A 19,809-nucleotide genomic window follows, 5' to 3' on the forward strand; every position below is an offset into this window, starting at 1 on the left:
TGGAACTTGCTTTGTAGACCAGACTGACCTTGAACTCACAGATTCCTCGTGCCTCTGCCTCCCCCGCATGCTGAGATTAAAGACCCATCATTGCCTGGCTTGTTATTTTCTAGAGACAAGGTCTTGTGATATTGTCCAGGCTGGTTCCAAGCTCCTGAGTTTAAGTATCCCCCTCCCTACACATGGCCCACCTTCCAAGTAGGTGGGATTTCAGGCATACCCCACGAATGCCTGGCTCATTGCTGGGATCTCAAAGCTGCCTTCCTTAAGCCCAAAGTTTGAGGGAGGCTGAGTGATTTGGGGGGACTAGACAGGGCTCTGTCCATGAACTTGTTGCCCCTGATCTTGGAAGTCTGCCCTTAATTCCAGCACAATGCTCTTTGGCTGACTTAAGCCATGGTTTAAGCTAGGTGTGGTTGGGAGGCAGCTCCGAGGAGCTATGCAGTGTTAGCAGTTGCTGTGATAATTCTGCCATTGCACAGAGCTCATAAATTTGGTACAAAGTTGCCTCCACCTATCTGTTAAATGCTGTATCAGATAGCCCAGAGCCACGCTTACTGTAGCATCCTGGATTGGACCGGCTGCTCCCATGACTGGGAACCATTGGTGTCGGATGCTGGCCTGTAACTGCTGCAGGCACAATTCTCTGATACTTCCTGGAGACTCCCACCTGCAGCAGCTACTGTGTGTCTGAATGCACTGCAGCACAACACCTCGGGGAGCCAACTTCCTACACAGTGTACCAGGTGGGTGGGACACAAAGTCAAAGCAGATTTCCAGCTTTGGTTTCGTATTGCTTACCCTGTTCCCTTTTCGGCCACTCGGAATCTGTTTCTTTCTGACTTCATTTTGCTATGAAGGAGGTGTGGGTCCTATGCCTATCACACCAGTGGATTTCAGAAAGCAGGAACGTTAGTTCCACAAGCTCTTGGTGGGAAAGAGAATTTACTTCGAGATGAAGCATGCTTTGAGTCTCACTCCTTCATTACTTAGTACTTATTTATTATTCCCCATCTGAGTTAGATGAGACTTTGGACTTAAGGGTTGGTGTTAGAAAGAGTTGAGGGTTCACAGTTATTGGGAGGGTTTATTTCACATTGGAGAAGAACATGAAGGTGCAGAATGTAGGCTCTGAATCTATCCATTTGATTTTACACATTTATCCTAAAAACATGCATTAGCTTTAGCAAAGAAACAACACTCCCCTTTTAACAAGTGAACTTCACAGTGTTTATCTCTTCTCAAGGAATGAGAGATGTTTCTTTTCCTGTGAAGGAACTACAGCTACCTACCACACCTGGCTCGCTGTTCTGGCTCTCCCAGCAACCGATTAGCCAACTGGGGGAGGAGGTGGTAGTCGGTTCCACTCAGTGCCCTCCTCCCTAGGCCTGGTGGCCTCCAGCCTGCTTGAGAAGGCTTTCAAGAAAAGAGGCTGTCCTTTGACAGGAAGCATGCGGTTTTCTGGCCCTGCACATGATAAATTGGGCAAATATGCCTTAATTTAGAATTCAGAATGAGGACCCCCGTTATCAGCCATGTTCTTTAATAAGCAGCACCACTCCATGGCTTCTGCATCAGCTCCTACCTCGAGATCTCTGACCTGTTAAGTTCCTGTTCTAACTTTCCTTCAGGATAGAGTGTGACAGGAACATGTAAGCCAAAGAAACCCTTTCCTCCCCAAGTTGCTTTGGTCATGGTGTGTCCTAAGACACACATACATTTTTAAAAGAAAAATTGGATGATACACACCAAATAGCTAACAGCAGTTACTTCTCCCACATGAGTGTGGGTATTCAATCTGGATTTGTATATAAAGTCCCTTATTCATTGAATAATTTCCCAATGATATTTCACTATTTTTGCTAGGCAGGTTCTCTACGACTGAGGTACATTTCAGCCCTTTAAGATGTTTTATTACATGATGACTATTTACTTGAGGAAGTCCATACTATAAAGTCAGTTCTTTTCAGTTTTAGCTTTTCCTGTGTCTTGAGCTGAGAGTTCCAACTTCATAACATTTCCTCAATCTGTGTGGATGAGGGTGGCCTTGAAAGGGGATCTTCCTGTCTCGGCCTCCCGAGGGCTGGGATTAAAGGCATGAGCCATCACTGTCCAGCACGTTTTCTTTTCTTTCTTTCTTTCTTTCTTTCTTTCTTTCTTTCTTTCTTTCTTTCTTTCTTTCTTTCTTTCTTTTTTTTTGGTGCTTTGAGACAGTAGCACTTCTCTGTAGCTGGAACTCACTCTGTAGACCAGGCTGGCCTCGAACTCACAGAGATCGCCTGCCTCTGCCTCCACAGCCCGGCTGCATTTTCTTACTGTCACTGTCCCTTCTCTAGTACTGCTAGAAAGGCCTCGCCTCCAACGGGTGGCGTTATCCCACCAGGCAGCCACTCGCATCCTCAAAGCCAACTTGGCTGTCACAGTATAGTGATTTAACTGTCATGAAGCTTTTACTGGACACTAGTCTACGTGTTTCTGTGAATGAAGTTCATAAATGGATTTACACATGATCAATCAGATGATTATATAAATGCACAGCTCCTATTCTCAGGTACCCGGGAGGCTGAGGAACTAGGCTCACAAAATTCCATGAGTAGCCGGGCGGTGTTGGCACACGCCTTTAATCCCAGCACTCGGGAGGGCAGGTGGATCTCTGTGAGTTCAAAGCCAGCCTGGTCTACAAGAGCTAGTTCCAGGACAGGAACCAAAAGCTATGGAGAAACCCTGTATCAAAAATCAAAAAAAAAAAAAAAAAAAAAAGAAAGAAAGAAAAAAGAAAAATTCCATGAGTTTGAGACCACCCTGGCAGTCATAGAGACTCCATTTCAATAAAAAAGTAATGTCTGTTACTACATGTTATCTGGGTAGACTTATCTATGCCTGCTTTTGTTTGTTTGTTTTTTTTGTTTTTCGAGACAGGGTTTCTCTGTAGCTTTGGTGCCTGTCCCAGAACTAGCTCTTGTAGACCAGGCTGGTCTCGAACTCCCAGAGATCCACCTGCCTCTACCTCCCGAGTGCTGGGATTAAAGGCGTGCGCCACCAATGTCCGGCTTATCTATGCCTGCTTTGTATCACATGTAAAGAAGCTCCTTTAAAAAAATAAAAAAATAAAAAAAAGAAGCTCCTTTGACTTAGCTACCAACAAATGCATTGTTAGCTAAACTTTATAATCAAAACAAAACAGACATAAAAAACCCCATGTTTAATATAGCACCCGTAATTATGATGCTGCATATCTCTAGTACTGGACGAGATAAAAAGTCCAAGTAGAGTTTCTCCTGAGTGAGTATAGCTTTCAAACCATCATAAAGTTGAAGAATAAGCTGACCCATTAGAAGCTGGAAAATATACATATCTGAACTACCAGAGTCCATGTGCTGAGAGGCTTGGGTCTGGAACCCTGTCTTGGGGTGGCAAGGAAAAGAAGAAAGGACATAGACGCATGTGCATAAAAGCTGGGGTCAAGGGCTAGGGTGTGCAGATGCTGATTGAGTGGTCTGCTACCTATAAAGCCTGGAACCTCAGTGTGTGTGTCAGGCACAACGCAAGGGGAGGGGTTAGCTCGTCTCGGTAGCAGGTTTCTGTAGCTGAGCAGTCTCAGGGTGGGAAATCCGGGAGGAGGAACCTGCACTTGCTAGTATTTGTACACACTGGGCACTTGCTCACGCTCGGACCCTGGGGGGATGGCTTTGCCATCCCTCTGAGCCTCACCCAGGAGGGCTTTGCTGTTCCCAGTGGACTGATGTACTCAAGTCATTGACATGGTTGTGCCCACGTCAACAATACACATTCACTAAGGACTTCATTCAGTCGGGGTTTCTTCCATCCCCTACAGTGGAGAGCGCGCGTGTGCATGTGTATGCATGTTTGTATATTGTGTGTATGTGCATGTATGGATGTGTGTATATATATATGTGTGTGTGTGTTTGTATATGTTTGTATGTGCATGTATGGATATGTGTATATATATGTGTGTGTTTGTATATTGTATGTATGTGCATGTATGGATGTATATATATGTGTGTGTGTATATGTTTGTATGTGCGTGTATGGATATGAGTGTGTATATGTGTGTATGTATGTGTGTATACTAGGGATCAAAATGTTTGATGAGATAATCTTTATTTTATTTACCTTTTCTTTTCACAATCCATTTTTAAAAAAGGTTTCTTTTATTTATACGTATCCGAGTGTGGATGATGACAGAGGTCAGAAGAGGGTATCAGATGCCCTTGAACTGGAGTTACAGTGGTGATAAGACATTTCATATGAGTGCTAGGAACCAGTGCTGGCCCTTTGGCAGATTGTGAAGCACTCTAATCACCGAGCACTCTTTTTACAATCTTCAAATTCATGTTCTACTTGTAAGTCTGTGACTATTTGCTCTGTAGTGTTCAGGCATAGACTCTAACCCCAGGGAGGAGCTCAATAACCGTCTGTTATGCTTTATTGCATGTTAGAGCCCGTGGGCCCCAACATAGATAACTATTTTCCCTAACTTGACTGGTATGGAGTCGGAAGGAATAATCAGACACAGCTTACACGGTCATCACGGAAGGGCATCTCAGGCTTCTTCTCTCCTGAAGGTCTCCCAGAGTTTATTATCCAAACAGCTTTCATACCAACACATAAACTAAGCGGGAAAAAAAAACCAGACCCGTCTCCTAGGTAACCAGGTGAATGGCGTTTTGTCACGTCCGCATCTACCTGTCTGCTGTGTATGCTAGCTGTCACGTAGGCTTGAATCAGCATCTCTATAAGGCATCCTTCAAATTACAGAGAAAGGAGCAACAACATCCTGACCCTTTGTTAGGCAGAGACAGCCTGTCTGCAGGGCTACGTGACCACCTCAGGTGGGGCCTATGGCTTTAGCGCCTGGCTGCCACACCACATAGAAATCTGGGCCTGCAACTGCAGTGTCCATGCGCATGCTCTCGTCTTGTTAAAACGTAGTGAGAGTGTTTATTTCCAGAGCAGTCAGTTCATGTCCAGGAACAGAAGCCGAGGAGAAAACGTTTGTGCAGAAGCCATGGGATGGGTGGTGCGGATGAACGACAGCCCAGTTTCACACTGTCCATCCAGCGTGGGAAAACAAGTCACCCCCTTTCCTGATGAGTCACTGTAGTGTCTGCTGCGTTCCCACCAACACCAAAACAAGGTACTGGCTCAAGTTAAGGCCTGGGCATGGGTGTGTGAGTACTCAGTGCTCACGTGACCCACGGTAACTGTGGTCTGAGCACCACTGTAGGTGCTGTCTCTCTCTGACAGGTCTCCGGTGCTCACACTCATGCCTCACTATCCAATCAGACATCATTTACAAGACATAGATGTAGTCATTGCCAGTAACGCCAGCACTCAGGCGACTGAGACAGGAGAACTGGTATTTTAGTCGTCCTCAGCTACACAACAAATTCTAGGTTAGCCCGAGTTCCCTAAGAGCCTGTTTCTAAAAACAAATAAGCAAACAAACAAGTAAATAAATGAAAAAAAAAACTCATAAACTCAAAGATAAACTTGTTGTTACTGGAGTTTTGGGGCAGACGTTCTGGCTCCAGAAGTTGTAACAGGCTCGAATCTGCCTCTCACCCCAACATGCCAATCAAGGTGATAAACAGCGGTACAGAACAGAGACGGGAGAGCTCCTAGATGTGACCACACTAGGGAAATTAGGCAGGGCACCCACACCTGTCTCCGGGGCTGGCAAGAACTTTGAGACTTTGAGAAAAGAACTGAAGGAAGGTGGCGGGAGATGGTGGCTGGGCTTGTGTACTGGTCCATCTTAGTCCTGGTTCTGCAAGAGGTTCTGGTGAAGTTGTTACTGCGGTCACCACTTAATTTTGGGGGGCTCTAGGCGTAGTTCAGTAGTAGCTCATATGCTTAGATTACTGTAAAATTGGGGTGACTTAGTCCCCAGCACCAAACACTACCAACAAAACAAAATAACAGAAAACTTTTTTTCCCCCTCGGGGGACAGGAGTTCCAGACAGAGTTTCTCTGTGTAGCTATGGTTGTCCTGAAACTCACTCTATTACCAGTCTGGCCTCAAATTCACAGAGATCTGCTTGCCTCTGCTTCTGACGTCCTGAGATTAAAGGTGGGTGTCACTATCACCTGGCTTTTCTTTTCCTAAAGAACTTTATAACTAAAATATGCTCATCATTATTCAGTGAAGCACAATCTTTTCTCCGTAGAGGGTCTTCCTTCAGTGTCTGTGGCTGCTGACTGATAAGGGTAGCAGATGCCGAAGGTTGGAATGACTAAGGAAATTTCTTAAAATAAAACCAAGCATCTGGATGGACTCAGTGGCAGAACGCTTGCATGGTACAAGCAAGATCCTGGATTTGCTCCCCAGCTATGCGAACTAAACTAACAAATGAACCACAGGATATCTGCCTCATCTGGGGTGGTGAGATGGCTCAGTAGTTAAGAAAATGTATCACAAGCCAGGCGGTGGTGGTGCATGCCTTTAATCCCAGGACTCGGGAGTCAGAGGGAGGCGGATCTCTGTGAGTTCGAGGCCAGCCTGGTCTACAAGAGCTAGTTCCAGGACATTTCCAGAATATACAATATCGTCTTCTGGCCTTTGAAGGTAATTGCACTCACATGCACATGTTATATAGACACACAGTCACACACATAATCAAAAAGTTAAAAAAAAAAGAAAAAATGCTACATCTATTGATTTTCCTATCACAAAAGATTTCCCTTTAGGACATGATGCTGTTGGTAACATTTTATTAGTAGTAGAGGGTCTTTTAAAATTGGAATCCAGGTAACTTATATCCGAAGTCCCAGCATTCAGGAGCTGGAGGTGGAAGACTGCCATAGAAAATTGAAATGTGTTGTCAAAAACCCTGCCACTGTTTTACCAACTAAGTTTATGTATTTGAAATCCTTTGTTGTTATTTCAACAATATCTACTGACTCTTCATTATAAATAACTAGATTTAAGTAAATGACTTTCTTTGCTTACTCACTAGCCCCAACCTCAGGTTCCTTTTATAATTCTCTCACTTTTCTACCACACCTAAGGTGAAGGTCTGAGTCCCTTGAAGCCATCTATGAGGCTAGAATCAGCTCACTCTAAACTGTTAATGCTGACATTATGCCTCTTCCTTTGAGTCACAGATGCTCTTTATGACATCTAGAATGATGACTAATGGTCAGGTTTTAACTTACTCTTCCCAGACCCATCAGAGAAATCACTGCAGTAACTACAGTGTTAAGAAATTGGTTTTTAAATAATAAGACTTAAACGTTAAAATTACCCCTTAATCCACTGACTCCAGAATGACTATTATGTTAGTCATGAAAACAACATTAATCTTGCCATATACATCCATCAGAGGTCTTGGGTAACTAGGTATATCGTCAACAAATGGTGAGATTTTTGAAATGAATCTTTTTTTCTGAGCAGTGGGCTTAAGATATTGAGTGAACTGCTTTTGGGGAAAAAGATGTGCTGTCGTGCAGGCTTTGCTGTTCCATTTAGCAAGCACAGGCAAATTATTCAAAGATTTTGTATAATTCGTAAAGGCTTTATGATCTCCGGAATAACAGATAAGCACTGGCGGCTTAAGGTGAGTTGGGCGTGGTGGTGATGCACACCTGGCTGTCACAGCTCTTGGGAGGCCAGGTGCCTTAAGGACTTGTCTCAAGGTGACGGCACAGCCGAGGAGAGGAGAGGGCTCTTCTGGCTCACAGCTCAAGGCACTTCCATTACGATGGGGAAGCTATGGCAGCGGGAGCTTGAGATAGCCGGTCTCTTCGTGTCTGGTGTCGGGAAGTAGGCGTGGATGAAAACTGGTACTCAGGTTTAGTTCTCTCTCTCTCTCTCTCTCTCTCTCTCTCTCTCTCTCTCTCTCTCTTGAATGTACTTCCTTTATCGAGGGGTGACAAACAAAAACAAAAAGACCAAACACGTAAAAACCCAGGGTGCTAGATATACAAACTCAATTCAGATTCAAGCTCATCTAGACCCTGGTCATAATCCCTAGTGAGGTGCCTATGAGCGTCAAGTCAGGGAATGGGACAGGAGTGAGTTGGAGGCCAAGAGAAAGGGTGGAAAGGGGATTCCCCTAGGTCTCCCGTTGTTCACCCTTACAGTGGTATCTCCATCTTCCCAATGACTGTGCCAGGCCCTGTCCTCTTGGCCCTAACCTCACCCCAGCCAGGACTTGAAGGCCAGTGGCCACTGGTTCTCCCTCCCTTGCTCAGTCCTCACTTGCTCAGGCTTCTAGCCTTATTCTCTTCCTCCACATTTTTCTCCGTGATTAGTAGCAAGTTAAATACTGTAGAATGCCACAGTGAGGCTGGGGCCAGAAGAGGTGGGGTGGAGACAGGATGAAGAGGAGGAAAGAGCTGTCCCAGGACCCCTTTCTTCACGGGATCCCAAACTGTACAACCAGCTCTTCTTTCGCGTCCACACGGACCTGAGAAAGTGCACTGTAGGCATAAGCAGCTATCCTGGAGACCTGCTGCAAGTCAGAGAAGGGGATGGGCTCGCTGGCCAGCACTTGGTGAGGCTGGCTGGTGAGAGATGGCAGCGGGGGCAGCTTCTTCCAATGGGTCAGACTGCTGCTAAGCACAGCCAAGCGGGTACTGTATTGCCTTGTCCGGTCTATGTATTCATGCTACTCCATGCCCTGGGAGTCTGCCGCAGACACATCAGTGACGTTGCTGGCTGTCTTGGCAAGGATAGAAGAAAGCAGGGCCTGTTCATCTGTGCGAGCTGAAGGTAGGCTGTTGTAGTTGGGCTCAGCTCCATTGAGGGCTTTGGTGGGGGTACTACTGGGGTTCAGCAACAGCTTCTGTTCCTCCCGATCCTGGTCCGAATCCTCGTTTTCGCTGCTATAACAGCACCCCATGGCGGGGTCGGGCCGGGCGCTCAGGTGGCGCCGAGGAGGGACGGCGTCCGTCAGGAGCTAGTTCTCTCTCTTTCTTTGCTTTTTGTTTTTTGGTTTTTGTGAGACAGGGTTTCTTTGTGTAACAGTCCTAGCTGTCTGGGAACTCACTCTGTAGACCAGGATGGTCTTGAACTCACAGAGATCCGTGTGCCTCTGCCTCTTGAGTGCTGGGATTAAAGACGTGTGCCACCATGCCTGGTTCCTATTTCTCCTTTTTATTCAGCCCTGGACCCTAGTCCTTGGAGTGGCACCACCCACAGTTTAGTTAGTCTTTCTACTCCAACTAACTCAATATAAACAATTTTCACGGGGATAGCCCGAGGGTAGCCTAGCCTAGGAAATCCCTCCCATATGTGACCAGGGGCTAACCTAATCTCTGTAACTCCTCACAGGTATTCCCAGAGGCTTGTGTCCGGACCATCTGAGGTAGACCTAGTTAGTAACTGTCACGTCTGAGCCAGGAAGATTGGGAAATCAAGACTAGCTTTGGCTGCATAGTGAGTTCTATTCTCAAACAAAACACCTTACATAAAGTCATCAGTTGTACTAGCCTCTAACAAGGAAGGCAGCTTGGCATGAGGCCAGACATTGATCTCTCTCCTCCTTATGAAAGTCCTTGATGACAACTTCCTCCAGGTACAAATGTTTCATCTATGTTGAAGAAAAATCTATTGTTTGTCGTAGTCATCTTTATCAAAGCCTCAGCTCGGGCTGGAGAGGTAGCTCAGTCATTAAGAGTGAGCACTTGGGGCTGGAGAGATGGCTCAGTGGTTAATAGCACTAGCTGCTCTTCCAGAGGTCCTGAGTTCAATTCCCATCAACCACTGGTGGCTCACAACTATCTCTAACAAGATCAGATTTCTTCTTCTAGTATGCATGAAGACAAAACACTCATACATAAAATACAAGAATAAATAAATCTTGAAAAAAGAGAGCGAGCACCTGCTGCTCTTCCATGGGACCCAAGTTCAGCTACCTGCTCTCACACTGGGTGGCTGTGTGTTTGGTTGGTAATTCTCTTAAGATACACTGTGATTCCTTTGTAAAACATTGCTTGAAGTCTCCTGTCTTCATTCCATGATAGACTTTGCTGACTTTGTCCCATCTAACCGCCCTACCCCCCAAAAAGAGACTATATAAGGTGCTGTACTTCTTAATAAGCTTGCTTGGCATAAGACCTAGCTTGTGCAAGACCTCGCAACCCAGCTTTCCTGTCTTCTTTATGTTTTCATCTCCTGGCTACCTTCACTTAGGACCTTGTCACTGAAGAACAACCTGTTGGTCCAGGTCAAGACAGACAGACAGGATAAAAATCAGAACCTGAGGCTCACTCATACACAATGGTGTGATGTCAACCAGTCATCATCATGAGACATTTCTAACTGTAATGCTCTTAGTCCACGAGATTATTAGAGGAATAAAAAGGCGCTGTAAAATTGTGTCCCCTAACAGTGCGGGTGTGCAATAAATGATACTTTCTTTTCTTTCCCTTTCTTGTGCCCTGGGTTGGGGCATGGCTCAGTAGTAGAGCATTTGCCTAGCATGTTCAAGGCCTTGGGCTCAATCTCCAGCAGTGTAAAAATAAATACAAAAATAAAAATAAAAAATTTCTTTTTTATGTCTTACTTAGAATAAATAAAACGACTTTCTACTCTCATCAAGTATGTTGATGATAGTATGTTATATATCCAGGAGAAATGTAAAATATTAAGATAATTAGCACTTGCTTATTATTAGCACATAAGATGCAAATTATAAGATTTCCACAAAGGACCAAATACAGGTAAAAAGATTAGAAGTTCAAATTGTGGGAAACTGAGTAGGACAAAATGCCTGCCACCATCCAGAGATGAGGGTAGTTAGCTCCCTTATGAAAATAAACAGTTACGAGAACGAGTTTAAGATGAAGCACCGAGCTTCCTAATCACCATACCCAGAGAGTTACATAAGGAAGTTCTCTAAGGACCATTTCCACCCATTCAGTTGACAAAGGATGTATCACATGGATCACTGACCCAAGAACATCAAGAAACTTAATGGGATGTATTTTAGCAGTGCAATTGGAGAATAATTGCTAATACATCAAGACATGACTTTTAAAAGTTTTTTTTAAAAGAAATATTTATTTATTTATTTATTTATTTATTTATTTATTTATTATGTATACAATATTCTGTCTGTGTCTATGTCTGCAGGCCAGAAGAGGGCACCAGACCCCATTACAGATGGTTGTGAGCCATGTGGTTGCTGGGAATTGAACTCAGGACCTTTGGTAGAGCAGGCGATGCTCTTAACCTTTGAGCCATCTCTCCAGCCCCAAGTTTTTTTTTTTTTTTTTATAGCAGGAAACTAAATATAGGTGAGATATGGGTTGAATTTCTTCTTTTGTCCGACTAGAAACCAGCATAGGCTAAACTAGAATTGCTGAAGAAGCTTCCTAGGGATGGATGAGCTCTACTTCTCAGAAATCTTACCTCACAGAACGAGAGAACAGGTCTGTCTGCTGTGGACACGACAGAACTCCATCCCGAAGCATTCTAGCCTATATAGGAAGCAGGTAGACAACCAAAAGGAACTCGTGCTTAGAGGATGAGAATGTGGCTCAGTGGTAGAGTTGTTACCCAGTGTGTGTAGGGTCCTGGGTCCTAAGCCCCCACTGTAAATAAAAAGTACTTTGTATCTACTAATATGGACCATGTCTTCATTATCTTAAATAATATCAGCCTGCTCAACGGGAGTTATTCCCAGTAAGATCCATAAAGCACACTAAACAAAAATATATTGAAAACAAAAAAGAAAATACAAAATCTTACGCTTTATGATTTTAAAGAAGAATATTAAGCCAGGAGAATCTCCATGAGTTCAAGGCCAGCCTGGTTTACATAGTGAATTCCAGGCCACAAAGGCTACATAGAGAGATCCTGTTTCAAAACAAACAAAAAAAAAAAAACCAAAAAACAACAACAACAACAAAAAAAATACCCAAAGAATCAAAAACCAAAAAACCACCAACTGAACAAGAAATAATAAATAAATAGAAGTATTAGCACAGACATGCCTATGAATTTTCTAAGAGTTTAAAACAGAAATAAATACTATTTGAGAGAAGTCATAAATGAAAATATTTTGGCAATCATCCATAATGTAGTATTTAAGGACATTATTGTTTATATGCCTCTAAAGAGTATCTTTAAGTCCACTATATAAATTGAAGTCTTTTTCTAGCAAATCAATCTAGATCTACAATGTTCACACTGAAGAGCATAGACTTATTTATTTAATCAGTATTCAAGCTACTTATAAGATTTTTGATATAAAAGAATAGTCGTATCAGAGGTTAGAACCTGTGTTACGATGCATGGTCTCCAGAATATGCCTAAAGCCTTTTCTGGGAGTCTGGACGTTAGAACCTGGGTAGCAATTTCCTCCTGGTTCAACAGGTTCATTAAGATTCAGGATGTGAGCAGCTCACAGGTCTCAGGAAATCCCTGAACTTATCAGATTCATAAGGCCCCTTCCTCCCCAAGCTTATGTAAGCAGCAACAACTGCTGGAGAGATAAGACACCCAGATCTGTGAACTGCTTGCATATTCAGACAGCTTCAGGGTTGGAGCTTTCGTGAGTCAGCACCCAGGCTGGGGTTAACCTTTTGGAGATGCAGCTGTCTTTGAGTCACCCGTGTTCCTGTAAGTAACCTCAATAAATTTTTTAACATGCTGAATTGGACTTTGGTAGGCTTGGCGTCACATCAGTGCCTTATCTGGGGTGAGGAGAAGTTGGTTCATGTCTCTGCAGGGAAAGCTGTGGAATAGGACCAGCCTCATAATCTGAAGACTTTTTTAATTTGTTGATATGTGCACTAGCAGCCTCAGCATTTCAACATGTATTAATGCAGTTGCACCTTACTGTTCAGGCAGTCATTAGCCTCCTTCCCCGCGACGCACAGAGAAAATGCCAGTTTCTGCGGCTGGGTGCGGTGCCACAAGCCTGTAATTCCAACACTTGTTAGGTGAGTCGGGAGGAACAGGAGTTTAAGATCCGGCTCAGCTATGTAAGAGGTTCAGGACTAGCCTAGTTTAAGACAGATGCTAATTCAGAAAACAAACGGAGAAAAAATGAAAGCCCAAACTCAGAGCATTTCCCTGACATACATAGACAGGTGTGGAAGAAATCTTACTTCTCTGTTTAAAGCTGGCTTCTATGTGGCTTATAAATTGTGATGAGCAGGCATGTAAGATTGAAGAGGCCGCCCCGAGTCCGCTTTCCCCTTCGGTTCACACATGCAGTGAGCCCGACTTGAAAGATTGACAGCTCATTTCCCCTCAGGTCCGCTGGAGTCTGGGCAGGCAAGCCTTCTCCTTTCACCTGAACCAAGCTGCCAAGGTAAGTTTCTTTCATCGTGGGTTCTCTGCCTGAGCACGGCACTTTCAGTTTTAGAGCGGACCTTTCACATTCTGCGCAGGCGTGCGATTATGACTTGTTACCTGTGGGGTCATTATCTCGGAGTGTGTGTTTGTTTAAACCACGGAGTGGGGCAGCAAACCACCAGCAGGGAACAGTGCCTGCTAATTTGGAGCTAAAATGTTCAGAACTGGGGAGAGGGCTTGTGGAGTGCCAAGACGGCCAGCAAGAGCAGACTTGGGAGCCTTTTCTGTTTTCCTGGAAACACTAAGTCATAGACAAGGAAGGTTCCTATGTAGGCGTGTTGCTGTCATTTGGAAGAGATTTAACAAACAATACCTCTAGTTCTCTGAAGTAACCAAAACCTCGGTACAGGGATTGATCAAATTACTGGGTTATTGTTTTGAAGTCATTGTGTTTATTATATATTTGAGGGGAAAGAGGGTCTTTTGATCTGTCTACAAAAGAAAATAATTTTAAAAGATCTATATTTATTGAGGCAACTGTTTTTCTGTGTAGCCCTGACTGTCCTGGAACTAGCTCTGTAAATCAGGCTGGCCTCAAACTCAGAGATCTGCCCGCCTCTGTCTACTGAGTGCTGAGATTAAAGGTGTGCGCCACCACGCCCACCTTATATTTTATTTTTAGTGATGTATATTTCTGTGTGTCTGTGTGTGGGTATGCGCAGGTGGGTACATATGGTTCTCCTCCTTCCTCGGGATCACAGGCTGCTAGTCCTCCACGGGGGAGAGAGCAGACGTGGGGAACAGGGTTTGGAGGACTGTGGGTATGACAGAGGTAGCCCTCTGGGAGATGATTTCAGTGAGACGATGCAACTTTATTCCAGAGTATAGAAATATGTAGGTTTGGGGACAGTAGCTGGGGAGTCGCCTAACTTGCAGTAAACAGCACTCTCCTCTCATAAGGTTTTGTATGTGATATTAGGATCCTACAGCAAAGCCCCTAGTACAAGTCTTAGTTGCCATGTGTGCAGCAGGGGAAAGGCTTCTAGCAGGGAACTGTGCCAAGAGTCACGCTAAAGATAAACTAGGCGTCCAGGTTTAGAGACAGCTCTAGATAAGGTCAACACTCTGGACCTAGAGGGCGTCTCCAGATAAGGGCAGGGAGAGAGCTGGAAGTCTCACTGGGGAGGGAGTCCCTTATGTCGTCGAGCTTGGAGAAAGCTATCAGAGTATCAGGCCATGATAGACTGCAACCTCTGACCAGCAAGGCCTCCCAACAGGTGTAAGTATCTGCAGAGGCCAGAAGACAGTGTTGGATGCCTGGACCTGGAGTTATAGGTGGGTGCCTGGAACCAAACTTGGGTCCTCTGCAAGATCAGCATGTGTTCTTATTCCAGCCACCCTTGCTGCAAGTGGCCAATGTTAAAGAACCTCATCACGCCGGGCAGTGGTGGCGCACACCTTTAATCCCAGCACTCGGGAGGCAGAGACAGGCGGATCTCTGTGAGTTCGAGGCCAGCTTGGTCTACAAGAGCTAGTTCCAGGACAGGAACCAAAAAGCTACGGAGAAACCCTGTCTCGAAAAAAAAAAAAAAAAAAGAACCTCATCACCTGAAATTTATCTCAATACATTTCTTCACAAACCCTGGGAGAGAATCGCTAATATTTAAGACAGAAAAATATGCTACACTTAAAGACCTCAGCCTCCAATACCACGAAACAAACCTTCAGCCAAAATTGTGTGCTCCTCTCTAGAGTCCCTTGTTGATTATGACACTACAGACTATTAAGGGGAAAGGTCTCCTGAACTCAAAGGGTGGGGTCTCTGAGTTTAGCATATCAGTGAAGTGCTAAATAGGATATAAGGCCATAATATAGGAAGCTACTTCTATTGTCCTACTCTACCTTGGGGTTCCTGTATCCTAGGAATTTATAAGTTCAGGGGAGACACTAGCTGGGATATAAGGCATGGCTGACCCTCCCCACTGGATCAGTCTCTTAGATCTGACACTGAGATGACCATGTGACTTTTGTCTGCATGTGTGTGCTGATTTGACTTCCACTGATTCATGTATGTTGAACCATCCTTGTGCCACCGAAATAAAATCATCATGATCATGTGTGTGAACTTGTCGGTATACTGTTGAATTCAACTTGCAAGTATTTTATTGAGAATTTTTTTTGTCTATGTTCTCCAGAGAAACTGTTCTATGGTTTTGCTGTTGTTATGCTTTAGATTTATTTTATTTTATGTATATGAGTGTTTTGCCTGGATGTATGTGTACCATGTATGTCTGCCTTCTGAGAGGGCACTGGTCCCTGTAGTTGTAAGCCACAACTAGGAACTGAACCTCGGTCCTCTTTGGGAGCAACTAGAGCTCTTAACCACTGAGCCATCACTCTATCCCTGATCTACAGTTTCCTTTTTTCTCTTACATCCCTATCTGGCATCGTTACTGCTGGCCTTACAGAACAAATTGGGCAGTGCTCTCTCCCACTCTACTTTATAGAACATTTAGAGGAGCATTGGCACTAATCTCCTCCTCTAAGATGTGGTAGAACTCAGAAGTGACTCCATCTGAAATGTAGCCTTATTTGAAAAGAAGGTTTTTATAAATGTTTTCAAATTAAAGCAAGGTTGTAGTTGAAAGGACCAGAATTGGCACAGGACTCATTCACCAAAATCAAGTTCTTAGTACAAAGGAGATCTATTTGCCCCAGAGGGAAAAGGGCAGGGAATAAGAGACAAAGACAGGAGACAGAGGATGAGAGAGAAGGGGAAGAGATCAAGGAGAGGGGAAAGGGCATTAGTCCTAGAGGGATAATGGACTTTCTCTGGATAGAGAGGAGACAGACGTTGCCCACAGGCATATGGCAGATTATAAAGTGGAAAAGGGGAAACCCCAAGTTAGGATGAGGTGTTCAATTTTAATTGGGCAAGTTAATTAGAGCAGCCAAAAGGGGATTTTTGATTGCTAGACTTTAGTACTTTGATAGCTGGATGTTGGTGGTCATCCTGAGGAGGAAGTGGCCAAATAAGGAACCAGAACCTGGTGGGTAGTTTTAGAACATAATCTAACAGTTTATTGAGGAGGAGGGAAAGAGGACAGGTAAGATCTTCCAGAGCCATGTTTGCCATGCTTGGGCGTACTAGATCCCTTCAGCTTAGAATAGACCCTAAATCTAATATAGCTGATATCCTTGTAAGAAGGAGAATTGAGTCCACAGACACAGAGGGAAGATGGCTACGTGAGGATGAGGTGAAGACTGGAGTTAACCTGTGCACAGACACAGTGAAGATGCTGTGTGAGGATGAGGTGCAGACTGGAGTTAACCTGTGCACAGACACAGTGAAGATGCTGTGTGAGGATGAGGTGCAGACTGGAGTTAACCTGTGCACAGACACAGTGAAGATGCTGTGTGAGGATGAGGTGGACAGGAGTCAACCTGTGCACAGACACAGTGAAGATGCTGTGTGAGGATGAGGTGGACACAGGAGTTAACCTGCTCTAAAACAGAGTGAAGACAATCCCCTGAAGTTGGAAGCATAAGGATTCTCCTCCTCTATAGGCTTCAATTGGAACACAACCCTTCAGACAAGGTGATTTCAGGCTTCTGGCCTCCAGGCCAGTGAAGCAATTGATTCCTGTAGCTATTGAGTTGGAGGTAGTTTACTGTGGCAATTCTAGAAAGCTGACATAGGCGTGAATGAAGCCTGTATTTAGGAACTAAGGTCAAGCAGCCCTCCATCAGCTAGGCCTGTTTCTTTCTTTTTCTTTTTTTCTTTTTTTTTTTTGGTTTTTCGAGACAGGGTTTCTCTGTGGTTTTGGAGCCTGTCCTGGAACTAGCTCTTGTAGACCAGGCTGGTCTCAAACTCACAGAGATCCGCCTGCCTCTGCCTCCCGAGTGCTGGGATTAAAGGCGTGCGCTACCACCGCCCGGCGGCCTGTTTCTTAAAAATCTGTGTATGTTTGTGGTATATACAGTGCACATCATTCTTCATAATCTCTGTGTGTTTTATGTATAGTGTATGTGCACATATGTGTGTAGGTACATATGTTTATGCATACTTGTGGAAGTGTAATGTATACTGTATTGGTAAATTGTTAGACGCTGTTTGATCTTATTGTGAGGTTGCCTCTAGAAGCAGAGCTGACCTCCACACCCTACTTGAGACCCTAGTATGTGTGTCTCAAAGTGTTCTTGTTGTGTAACAGTTTCCTCCCACATTGAAACATTCTATCTCTTCAGCGAAGCTCCTTAGACAGGAAGGTAAACAACTCAAAATACTTCAGGTAGTTCCTGAAGCTGACGATTCACTATGACCCTCCCTGCCAGGGTAAGCAATAAAAACAGTCCTTCTAAGACCAAGAGCCAAGTTGCACACACTCATAAAAAAAAATCTATGAGAGGAGACAAGCTGCTTGGAAGAGGGGCAAACCAACTGAGACACCTGGAAAGGACACAATCCAACCTCTTGAGCAGCCTGCAGGCTCTGCAGTGATCTCCCGGTTCTCAGCTTTTGTGAGCTGTCATCTGTGCTGGGCTGGAATTTGATGATGCAGCTGTCTTTGACTCATTTCTGCTTCTCACCCATATTCCTGTAAGTAACTTCAATAAAACTTATTGGTTCACCAAACTGGACTTCTGGTGGTATACATACTTATGTCTGTCATGGGCTCCCTATCTAGGGTGAGTAGACAGGTGTGTGTGTGTGTGTGTGTGTGTGTGTGTGCGCGTGCACGTGTGTTATATGTTGTATCTTTCCAGGAAAAATCTTGTTACAAGACTTGTGTATCCAAGGCTGAAGGTCTGGAGCCTTCTGGGAGAGTTACTCATGTGAGTCCATGCTGAAAGGCAAAGGAAGCTGCACTCTTAGGTCTGTGGGCAATGGCAGCCACAATAGGTGCACTGCTCAGGAAAAGAGGGGCTTCGATTCACTGCTTGGCTTCCTCCTCCTACCTTCATTCTGTTGCGATGTCCAGACTACAGGATGCTGCTATCCACATTCAGGGTGAGCCTCCCTCAGTTGCTATCTCGTGTTAATCACCTTTGCAAATGCCCTTTACAGGCCGAGACAGAAGTGTGTTTAGTAATCTCTTAGGCACCTCTCAATCCAATCAAGTTAAGCAAGATTAACCTCATAAGTCCTCTCCTTGTCGACCTGACCTCCGAATACATTTCCTTATGGCATACTTAATCTCTGAACAAAGATAGCTGTAAGGTCATAGATTATTAGTGCTCTCTGTACTATTATAAGAAGAGTCTTTAGCAACTCTGGGTATAATCAAATTGGAGTACCAATTCCAGAAGTCATAAAGCCAGCTAAGCAAATTCATTCCTATAAATCTATTTCTTTAAAGTTACTTTTGGGCTGGGCGGGGTGGCGCACGCCTTTAATCCCAGCACTTGGGAGGCAGAGACAGGTGGATCTTTGTGAGTTAGAGACCGCCTGGTCTACAAGAGCTAGTTCCAGGACAGGCTCCAAAACCACAGAGAAACCCTGTCTCGAAACACTAAAAAAAAAAAAGTTACTTTTGGTATCAACATGTGTAGAATATGTGCGTGTGTATGCGTACAAATACACATGTGCATACACATACACACACAGATATATGATTTAATAGGTTACCTTATATATTGGAGGCTGAATAGTGTAATCGTGGCTGACTGCATGCTGGTCAAGCAGTAGCAGCTTAGTCCAAGAAAGTAGCAACCTCTGAACAAGTGGGACCAATGATGCAGTCCTAGTGTGAGGCCGAGGGCCTTGGGAGCTCTCTGAGGATGCCCGTGAGTCCATTTTGGAAGGTGGAAAAGCTGGAGTCTCAGGTCCATGGTGAGGGCAGCAGTAGGTGCACCCTCTAGGAAGAGGGAAACTTGGGCTCACTTCTTTCTCCCATCTTTGCCCTCTCTAGGCTCCCAGTCTGTCAGTGTCACCCACATTTAGAATGGGTCCTTTCCCTCAGCTGATGTTTGGCATGTAACTGCCTCTGAACACACACACACACACACACACACACACACACACACACACACACATGCCTCACTGATCTCCTAGGATTCTTTGATTCAACCAAGTTGATAACCATCATTGGAGCTTTTGAGTAATGTGACCCATCAGTGAATCTGCCTACACAGGAATGGGCTTGTCCTAACACCTGAGGTTTTTATGCACGGTCACTCTGGGTATAGCTTATGAGAAGTATGGTTTCAGTATAGACACAGAGCTCAGCATGTGGAGCCTCTTGTAGAAGGAAATCTGAGAGGGATTGTTGTGCCCAGATTATGACCCCCAGAGAGGCCCAGACTGTAATAAGCAAGGATTAATTAGCATAATACAAACACGTTCGGAACCCCTGACTCCAATACCCTGTTGTGTTGCAGGAGCTCCTTCAGCTCCTTCAGCCAATAGCCGTTGAGATACCAGCCCATTGGAGCATGGTCTCTCTCTCTTTAAAAAAGCAGCGACTGCCCTCCGCTCCCTCTCTTGCTTCCGGCTCTTAGGCTCCTTTCCTGATCGCACAGAGGGCTGTTGTCTG

At 44.6% G+C, this 19,809-nt stretch overlaps 1 pseudogene; it reads right to left on the reverse strand.

The window, feature by feature from the left end:
- Positions 1–8,154: 8,154 nt before the first annotated feature.
- Positions 8,155–8,886, reverse strand: LOC130870227 (ragulator complex protein LAMTOR1-like; annotated as a pseudogene).
- Positions 8,887–19,809: the final 10,923 nt, after the last annotated feature.

Source organism: Chionomys nivalis, chromosome 2 (genome assembly GCF_950005125.1).
Source record: "Chionomys nivalis chromosome 2, mChiNiv1.1, whole genome shotgun sequence".
Classification (NCBI taxonomy): domain Eukaryota; kingdom Metazoa; phylum Chordata; class Mammalia; order Rodentia; family Cricetidae; genus Chionomys; species Chionomys nivalis.